The sequence below is a fragment of the Phaseolus vulgaris genome, chromosome 10 (genome assembly GCF_051622355.1).
Source record: "Phaseolus vulgaris cultivar YP4 chromosome 10, ASM5162235v1, whole genome shotgun sequence".
Classification (NCBI taxonomy): domain Eukaryota; kingdom Viridiplantae; phylum Streptophyta; class Magnoliopsida; order Fabales; family Fabaceae; genus Phaseolus; species Phaseolus vulgaris.
In genome coordinates this window covers 10408933-10420017 of record NC_143507.1, presented here as the reverse complement: position 1 = coordinate 10420017, position 11085 = coordinate 10408933, and the positions used below count along the sequence as shown (strand labels likewise).

The 11085-nt window shown below is 30.7% G+C and overlaps 1 pseudogene across 1 annotated transcript in view; it reads right to left on the bottom strand.

Moving 5' to 3' along the window:
- Nucleotides 1-6973: 6973 nt before the first annotated feature.
- LOC137813844 (disease resistance protein Roq1-like) overlaps nt 6974-11085 on the bottom strand; it is a 61978-nt pseudogene continuing 57866 nt past the window's right edge. The window contains exons 7-8 of the transcript XR_016516186.1: nt 8082-8576; nt 6974-7401 (exon numbers count right to left, since the gene is read on the bottom strand). The product of XR_016516186.1 is annotated as a disease resistance protein Roq1-like (transcript). The remainder of the gene's footprint in view (nt 7402-8081; nt 8577-11085) is intronic.

Genomic DNA, 11085 nt, shown 5'->3' with positions numbered 1-11085 from the left:
CTTATTTCTTTTGTTATCGAATTTATTTACATTTCTCATGAAATTATTGTTCTCTGAATTCAGCCTTAAATACACTTGGCCATAAGTAATGAAGTTCATATTTATTTTATAATAGTATTTCCTATAATTAATGAGATATTACATTATGTTACAATTTATTATGTCAAAAGTCTTTATTTAATAATATGAAAACAGAATACAGTGACTTACAATAATGTGTTTACCATTTTCTATGTGGTTAACATCTACAAGACAGCTATATGAATATATGACTTATAAAATTATGAATATATGACTACCTCATGGATATTGTATCTAAAAGATTCTGTATGTTTTATATTTTGCAGCTACAAAACACTCTTGCGAATTTGATGAACAAGAAAATGCTCAGCTACAAAACACCCATTGCAAATTTCAAAAAGAAAATGCTCAAGCACAGTTATTCACAACAAAACTTTACTATTTATGGAAACCTGCCTTCCTTTTAAATTTAAGAAAACATCTATCTAAATATATTTATACATTGCTATGACAATAAATATAATACACTGAGTCAATTTTTTATTTTTTTTTATTTTTTTTATGTATTCCTAATTGTTTACTAATAATTGAATAATTGATTGATTTGATTTTTCTTAATTCTTTACTAATACTTCAATAATTGATGTAATTTTTATTTATAATTTTAATTTTCTCTAAAATAATTCTTAATTTTGATATATAGATTTATTATTATAATATTTTTATTTAAATAATAAATATTATAAATATTCTCGTGCATTGCACGGTCCATTAGCAATACACATTCAACAACTCTATATAATAATATTATAATATTTTAAGTTAAAATTTAAAATAAATATAATTAAAATATTTCTTTTTGTTGTTATAAGGATGTTTTTACGTCAACTTATCACGATTCATAAATTTATTAAAAAAATCTCTTCTACACTCTTTCAAAAATTAACAACCCCCTTTAATACTATAATAATTAAAATTTAAATTAAAAAGTAAAATAAATATTATTATTTAAGGATGTCAACTTGTCAAGTGATAATTTATTTTATGGGTGTTAATGTGTCCTCGTCCAATTTATGAATTTTTTATAAACATATTCAACGACTTATTAATATTTGGTTGTTATGAGGATGTTTTTACGTCAACTTATCACGATTCATAAATTTATTAAAAATATTTTTTCTACGCTCTTACAAAAAGTTAACAAACCATTTAATAATATATTAAATATATAATAGAATTTTAAATTAAAAGTATAAATATTATTACAAAAATTATTATTTCTGGATGTCATGTGAGCATTTTTTTATTTGATGGATATTATGTGTTATATAATTTATTATGACGTTGAGCGCGTTTTATTTTTCCACCATAATGTAGTAGTTTGATGTAGATGGTCTTGCAATGTAGTAATACTAAGGGGGTTGAGGGTTATGGTTAGAATTATATGGATGGACTTTTGGATTGTTTTGTTAAGTCGTTATAAGTATATATTTTTCAAATATTTTTTATTTATTTATTTTATTCTTTGTTAATAAAAAAGTTATATAAAATTTATAAGTAAAAATTGTATAAAAATTTATTGAGTTTTTTTTATTTAAGATAGTAATTAAATATAATTTTTAATTACTTGATAATTTGGAATAAATAAAATAATTGACACTGTATTTAATATAAATTTATAAAAAAAAAATACAGAAAACGTTTTTATTTCTCTCGTCCAAAATTTATGAATAAGTTGTAAGTCTAGTCAATTCATATAAATTTGTTATAATATAAATTTGATTAATTTATAACTTATTGATTTATCTATTTTTTTAAATAATTGCAATCAATGCACTATACTTTTTCAGAAAGGATATTTTACATCAATTATTCTTGATTATTTGATTAACATAGTTTTCTCACATTTACACTATTATAAAAAGGTATATAGATACAATTTTAAAAGACTTACCACGATGACTTTCAAATAATTGTTTATAGAGTCAAATGAAATTTCAATTTAAGAAGAGAAGTTGAATGAAGTTTAAACTCAATTTGGAAGTATTAACTAATTGAAAATAATGTCTAAATAAGAGTACAATGAGAGAAGTAGATTGAAATGCACATTAGTTCTTTTTCTTCTTCTAATATGAACATTGCAACTTTAATTTTCTTGATTTGATATTTTGTTCAAATATGTCATGTTGATCTTGATCTTTGGAGGATAAAGGCACAACCATCGGCTCATATCATAGCTTGAAGGATGTTGGAAGATAAGATTACATCTAAAGGGAATTTGGAGAGAAAGGAGATAAGTATGGTAAGCAACATATGTAGTATGTGTAGGGAGGAAGTGGAAACAACGTCTCACTTTTTTTGTACCTATAGAGTAGCTTGGCTTGTTTGGTTTAAGTGTTACGAGTGGGTAGGTTTGGCATCAACGGTCCAACAGGAGCCAAAAATGCATTTCCCACAGTTTAAGATGACTGATGTTAATGAAGTTGTCAATCAGATATGGAGTTGTGTGTGGATAACAGTAATAGGAGAATTGTGGAAACTAAGGAATAACAAGATTTTTAAAACTGGTTGTATAGACCACATTGAAATTTTCACAATGGTGCAATTGTAGGTATCGTCATGGGTAACTTCAAAAATACGTTTAACATGTTTTTCTTACTCAGATTGGTGCCTTAAGCCGCTGGTATACATGAAATCTATTAAAAAGTATCAAGTGAGTAAGTAGACGATGTGGTTAGGTAAGGAAGAAAGTAGTGCTTAGGTGCTATAGTGTTTTTTTGTAGTTTTATGTTGTTTAGTTCGCCTAAGAAGCTTGTCTTTTTGGTAAGAAGACTCATTTCTGTATTGTTGTATAAGGGTTGAGGTATTCCTGAAATACCTCTATTATTTATTTTCCTTTTTCTAATAAAAAAATAATTACTTGCTCTTCAAATACCTTCTTTATCAAATACCTTCTTTATCTGTAAATATTCTAATGTTGAAGCTTTAATCTTCCAGATATAATAGATTTTCCACATTTATCATGCAGTAGACGCGTTCTGATGCAATTTGCACATCCTTGAATCATTATCCTTTAGAAATATTTCTTTAACTGTATTAAATTTGAACGTAGGCTTTAATTAATTATGACTCAATGAATTTTTCTTGTGTATTGTTCAAGTATGTTCAAAATGAAAATATTTATTTTGATGACATGTATTTAAATTTTAAATACTATCCCATAACATTAAACATCTTTGGTCTTGAATTTTTCCAATCTAGCATCATCATCTTCTCTTTCATATTAGACATTGAATAGGAAAAAGTTCATAGATGTGTCTTTAATGCTTTTCTTTTCCTAATGATTCATTTAAATGTTGACAATATAAATTTTGCTACAACTTTAACTTGAATATTTAATGTCCTTGACAATTTATGGGAACAAATTATTAGTGAATAATATAATTTTCAAAATTAAATCATGAATATCATTTAAATAATATCTGATAATATATGTGAATCATTTAAACTTTCTTCTCATAAAGACTTTGCATATTTAATTCTTTTTCAAAATATTTCCATTACCCTTGTTATTTTCATTTTCCTTTGCTGTATCTGTAATAATAAAAGTGGTCATGACTCTGTGAATCCAAAATTGTTGTTGTATATGTTGTCTTGAATGAAAGTTGATTAAACAGTATTTGATAAGTGCATGGGAAACAAACATTATTGATAGATGGTGATTTTTGTATGGAGAGACTAGACCCTTGTAAAGATGTTATAGCTTTGGTATAGAAATTCTTACGTCAAGAATGAAGGTTATTGATGATGCAAGAACAGTCAACAAAAATGTTTTTTCAACCATCTAACAACTGCTTAAGCATCAATGAACTTGCTTCTTTGTTAGAAATGAAAATTGTTCGCACAATACCTAGAGTTACCATATCAGAAGATGATCTTCTAGCGGCAGCTTCAGGTTCAATCATTCATCAATTCTCCTTTTTTTTTTTGTCTCAAAAGATTAACCATGTCTTTTTTTGTATCTAAGTTTGCAAAGTTTGACTTTACAAAATAACATTTACTTTAATATGAGAAAAAAAATATATATTAAAGAACGATACTTACTTTATAATGTAAAGTCAAGAATAAAATAATCTATAATTAAAATCTAAACTATTGAAGTGGGGTTTGAGAATTACTTTTAATGTGTACATATCAAATAGTTCTCTCTTCATATTCATATATACACAGATATATATAAACTATTGTAATATCTGGGGATATCTCTGAGGTATAACTATTTTTTATCTCTGCAAACAAAACCAAACTTTCTTCTGTTTAAATACAAGAGTTAATTTTAATTCATTTTAGGGAGTCAGGGCACGCGTGGTGGACAAGGACCTTGCATGTAGTTTGATGGTAGCTCTAGTGGTTTACGACAATAATATGTAATTTGTTCCACTTATGGATTTTGAGACAACTTTTTGTCTCTTTTCAAGTAATTAATAAATGAGTTATGGTATAAAGTGATGTTTGTAACTTGTTTATATATATATATATATATATATATATATATATATTATATATTTTTTGTTGAGATAGATCTTCAATAATAATTTTGATCTTTTGTGAGAAGAAATAACTATTGAGAAAAAGTCTCTTCCATGGAAAAGAGTCCAGAGGTGTAGAGGTTAGATCAACTCTTACTTACAAGCCACTTATTTTGTGGAGTTAAATTTTAACTCATCCCAGATTTAATGTTTAGGTTTAATACTCTAGATAGCGTGAACTTAATGCTCTAATACCATTTGATGCAATCTTAGCTTGTATATCTATGAGTCTTTTGTTTTGTATTTTGGGGTGTAGAATTTGGTGCGATTGGGTGCTAAAATGAGTGAAAGAAATTGTGAAGTATTGGTATATGGAGAATGATAATGAAGCTTATGAGAGGTTAGACCAACTCCTAAGAAGTTCCTTGCTAAACCACTTAGATATTAGGCTAGCAAAGAGTGAGCTAAGAAACTAGTTGAGGCAGAAATTCAATAGTCTATTCAAAGCTAATTTAAAAGGAGGCTAGCACTTGTATTTATAGTGCTATGGGAAGCCAATGTGCAAACTTTAAGCCTAAAAACTCTCCATTCATAAGAAGGACAAGTGACTATCTCCAATTGGAGCAAATCCTCACAAATTAGAGGTTGACAGGTGTCCTCCTCTAATTAGAGAGAATCCTCTCCATTCCCATGAAGACAAATGTCCTTATGGCATTGGTTGGAATCCTCTCCATTAAGGAGATGACATGTGGACCTTCATTTCTTCCTCGCCACTCCATGCTTTGTATTTGCACTCTAGTAATTTATTTGTGCACCCTAGATGGTCTAGAGTTGCATTGGGTCCAAGAAGACCAAATTGTAACTCTAGCTAGATTATTTCTTTTTCTATTTACACCCTACTCTAATTGACTCAATACATAGCCCATGAAAATTGGTCCAAAACATGGCCCAAGATAATGGCCGAAATACAAGCTCCAAATAAAGCCTATACTACTTTGTACAATTTTATAAGACTAGGAAATTTGGAAGAAAAGTTAAAAATTAATTCTTCATAAAAATAGAATTTTCTAAACTCCTTCTTCTTCTTCTTCCATTCTTCTAGTCATGGCCCTAGTTAAAGGTCCAATATTGTGTCCTTCCGGATGATCCTCTATCATCATCCGCATAACTTCACTACAAATACAATAAAAATTTGGTTAAATTAAAATTGTGTCATCTTTGCACAATTTCAATGTAAATGAAAAAGATGTTGAATTGTTGAACTGAAGTCATGTCCCTCCTACACGACTTTACAGTAATAAAATAAAAATAATTGAGGATTATCAAACTTATGATTGGCTCACGTTACTTTACCATCAATACTAAAGTCATGTAGGAAAAAAATGATTTCACTTAAGGAGCATCAAAGTCGTGTTTAGGTAATAATATTTAGTAACTTTTAAAAAAATTTCTCATTGACATAAATTCGAAATCAAATTGCGCTACTTTTGTAAAAAAAAAGCCAATTAATGCAATGTCTTCCTTGCTAAAAAATATTATATGAATGCTTTAATTTTGTTTTTATGCTATAAAATATAAATCTGTATTTGAAATTCCTATACACTGAAATGTATGCAGTGGAATCCTCCAACCTTAGAAAATGTGTCTCAAGATAAGGATTTTAAGACACGGCCTTTTGTCTTTCCAAATAATTAGTAAATGAGTTTATGGTTAAATAAATTTTATATAACCAATTTATAAATTTATAAAGTAGATGTTTGTAATTTATTTATATATTATATTTTGACAATATATTTTTGGTTGGGATGGATCTTCAATAATAACTTTGATCTTTTGTTAGAGGAAATAACTATTAAGAAAAATTTTATTCTCTAGAAAAGTCCAGAGGTGTAGAGGTTAGATTAATTCTTACTTACAAGCCACTTATTTTGTGGAGTTAAATTTGAACTCATCCCAGGTTTAAGATTTTTACTGTTGTCTTTCAGAAAATAAAATTGAATTGATTAAGTTACACCATCCAAAAATCAATAGTTCAACCATTAATATAAGTAGTTAAATTATGTAATGTTTTTAAATGTTATGGTTTTTTTTAATTATTCAATGGTAATAACTCCTTATGTTATCTTTCAAGGTTAAATTTTCAATTTAGAGAAGTAAAATTTAAAATTTAACGCCATTTCATTCAAGTGACTGAACTCACCCATTTATACAATCCAATAATATATACTCAAGTAGGTTAATGTGTCAGATTTTTTTTTAATAATTTTTTAAAATATTTGAATAATTTATTATATTATCATTGTAATTTGTGTTTGTAATTAGTGTAAAAGAGTGATTTATGGTGTGTACATTTAGAGTTATCATTTTCTAAACTATATTTTTATTAATTTGATTTTTTTTTCAAGTTTGAGAAGATTAATCAAACCCCTTTCCTAGATATTAGAATTGGGACATTGTATTCTCCACACACCCATGACGGGGTGAAATGATAAATCTATATTGAAAAAAAAAATTGAACTGTACGTCCTGAATTCTGAAAATATGTTTCAAAATTAAGGGTAAAAAATATATCATGAATAAAATTCTAAGAAAATTTATCCTAGAGTGTTGTACAAGTTGATATAAGTTGCACATGCCTATTTCACATAAATAATGAATTTATACATCCATAAAATACTGCATCACACAATAAGTTGAAATTAGTCCTTAAATTGAACATAGTTTGTGGCATAAAGAATTAGTTAAACATGATTACCTGGTCTCAACCTCTTTCGATATCGGCTCGTACAATAGTTTTCATCCATTGCATTAGATAATAGTCACACTCTAACTCTCCTGTTTGTTTGTTACACTACAATTCAATATTACCAACCTAATTAAGATATTTATTTAACAACCAAAACAAGCAATGAAAGTATTTACTGAAATTACTAATATCCTCAAGATGCAACCATGTCAGCTTTTGGGAACTTGCCGTTAGTCGACCCTTCAGAAAAGTTATATCTAATGTAGGAACTAATAATAAAAATGTACTAGCTAGGGGATGCTTAATTAATGTACATACATAAGTTGTTGTTAATTACCAATCCATTATTTGCTTGAGATATGCAAGTTACTTCTTGTGCAATAAGCAGAACCATGCAATAGTGTGATTATATCACAAGAAACTGTCAGTGACATCAGCATTGAAAACAACTATTACTATAACTATAAATGATGAAGTATTAACCATTTGTGTAGCATGTTGATTAATCTAGGAATCTGGGAAGAGTAGACATGGAAAGACTCCACACTCACATGGTGCAACTATGATGATCTTAAAGAGTATTTATAGTTGGTTTTCTTTAGAATCTTATTATTGAAATAGACTTTGTTGGTATTTGAGGTCTAGTTAAATAGTGAAGTTAGAAACTCATTCACATGTTGCAACATAGGACAATAACTTTGTGATGAAAATCTCAAATGCATTTATAAGACATGAAATAAGAAAACAAAAATAAAACGAATCTATATAGTAATGATATTAAGTACCTGAGTTTGGTAGTTGTCGATCTTTCTCATATACCCATCGATACCCATATTTATTCATATGGACCTTAACATATTGACTTTCTTCCCCGAATTTGCTCCAGTTCACATCCAGTTTGTGAAATGTGAGAGTAATAACACCTTTATGAGATGTGTACCATAGGCAATTATAACATAGTCCATGAAACGCTTGGCGAGACAAATAAAATAACCACATATGATCTGACAGGTCAATAAATAGACCTCTTCTCAAATTGATTGGAGGAATTCTAAGTTTTTGTTCTACGGATGTATAACCAGTCTTGTCCTTTTCAACGCCAATGTGGAGTATTGCACAACACACAACACCAATCCAATTATTGTCATGCATAACATGAGAGGCATCAATCCTTATTGAATTGTGCATGCTCACAAACTGATTGTTGAACCACCTCGGTATTTCACTTCCCGGGATAACACATCTAAGAATGTCACCTAATTTATGACTATACATGTTTCCTGAGCACTTCGCCTTGTAAGACTACAAAGTTATACGTTAGTAGCTGTTTTTGTCAAACAAGTATACATTGGAACTCAATTTGAATGTGTTTTGTACATTTTCCTAACTTCAAAACATCTCTGAATTGTAGTTTAGAAAGGAGTAAATAAATTGAGGGGTATATAACTCACTGCATGATAAATATATAACTGTGATGAATCTTGAAACGAGAAACAAGAAACGATTACTTACTTATTTCGGATATCCCAACCAGAGATATTGGCGACTTGTGTGAGAGCTTGTCTCCATCTCTGAACTTCCTCCATCTTCACTTCATCTTCTCCGAATCTCTTTTCGTGTTCTGCAAATGCTTTCTCATAACGTCCACTCTGTTTGCGAACCACCGAAGGATCAACGTCATAAAATATAGGTATAATAACACTTGGCGAAGTTTCACAGCAGTTACATATCTCTGCCAGTTCACGCAAGCACCAAGTGGAGGAAGCATAGTTTTCTGAGAAGACAACAATGAAAAGCCTTGAGACTTGAATGGCTTGCAGCAGCTCGGGTGCAATGGATTCACCCTTTTTGAGATCTTCATCATCTTTGAACACATTGATGCCTTTTGTACGGAGAGAATGAAAGAGAAAATCAGTGAAGGTGTTGCGCGTGTCTTCACCGCGGAAGCTGACAAAGACGTCGTAGATGTGAGTTGGAAGAGATGAAGAAGAAGAGGTGTATTGGATGATGGCGTTAGAAGCCATTAGTGAAAGCAAAAGTTGTTGAGAGAAAAGTATTATGAGAATGGCGGTGACAGTGGCAAGCAAACACTGAAGAAATAGAAACAGGGTGGTCATACTTCAAATTTTTATTTTTTAATATAAAATATTATTATATTGTTATAATTGGAGAGCAAACACTGAGAAATAGAAATAAGTGTTGTGAGTGTTTCTTCATTGAAGCTTCTTCCAGTTAGCTTTTCTAATAATTTAATTTATGTGTTTTGTAATTTTCCACAGTCTTTCTACGAAGGTCATAACAATTATATAATATCACAGTAAAAATTATATAAAATTGCCGCGTGGTGGAAATTATTTAAAATATTGCCGCGTGATTGTGGAAATTCTACTTTCCAGCCTCTTTCTACGAAGGTCATATATATTTTTTTTTGAGTTCTTTTTATTGAAGATAGTAATTAAATATATTTTTTAATTTGTGATCCGGTCGGTCATCGGTAGTCGATGACGTCAGCAGCAGATAACCACGTGAACCACTCGCAGGGTGACACGTGGATCAGGTGGCAGAGAAATCAGGGAGGAGATCACCCAAAACGGTGATCGGTGGTCAGTAACCGAGTGGCCACCGACAGATCAGTTCCAAGATAAACACCCGGGGGAGAACGCGAGAAGCAATAGAGCACCGATCAGTTATCGGGTGCATGGTCATCGGGGTTTCGTGTTACACGTAGTTAAACTGGGACTGAGATTCCCAGCGAGAGCGTTACGCATGGACCTCGCATGATCATATCTCAGAGAAAGAGGAGCTACTCGCCGGTAGAATCGTGCACGAGAGTGGCCTGAGGGAGTTAGTAAACCGGTCAGTGATTGGTTACTCTCTTAACCCATTACGTGCATGACATCGTGAAGGGGAAATCGTTTATGCAGAGAGCAATGCTTGGTGAGTGTGCCTAGTCCAGCCACACCTGGCGTTCTCCTGGGAGTGTGCGATTCACCCAGATGGAAGAAACGCGCTAAGTTACTCCGCAAGGGAATAACTTAGGCGCACAAAGAGATGCGCTAGAGCCCTTCAGGTAGTGGCACGTGTACGGTTAGATGTGAGTTGCATGCCTCCACGTGTCACCATCTGAGAGGGGCGCGGCCAAGATAAAGGTGCACTCCGCGTCGTGAAAGGTACACAGAAAACACACACACCCACGTTTTTACTCATTGTGGTACGTTTTCGCACAGTAGCGTAACAGAATTCTAACACACGCAGAGGATAGCGTAACAGAATTCTGTTAAGCACATACACAGAGAGAGAGAAAAGAGAGAATCAGAAAGAGATTCAGTGAGATTTTTGTTGGTGGTTCTGTGACCTAACTTGAGCGTCGGAGTGCAAACGGCCGCTAGAGGCGCCGTCTGTGTGTTTTGCAGGTTGCGTTTGAAGTTCCCGGGAAAGGTTCTAAGAGCATTCTTGCAATAGCACAGTTGCATAGGCGGGGTAAGGAAGCGACAAAGCAATTCCTCCACGCTTGAGTTGGCGACATGATCAATTTAAATATATTAAATTAATCGAACATAAATATTTATATTAAACACATTATTTTACTGATAAAAATATGGTTTTCCCTTATATCAGAATAATTTCATTGTCTTTATATAACGTAAACATAATTTGTATTTCAAACATTTTAAATAATTTATAATTTGAATCGTTTTTAATTACTTGATAATTTGGAATAAATAAAATAATTGACACTGAATTTAATTAAATTTATTAAAAAAACTTCTAAAATACAGAAAATATTTT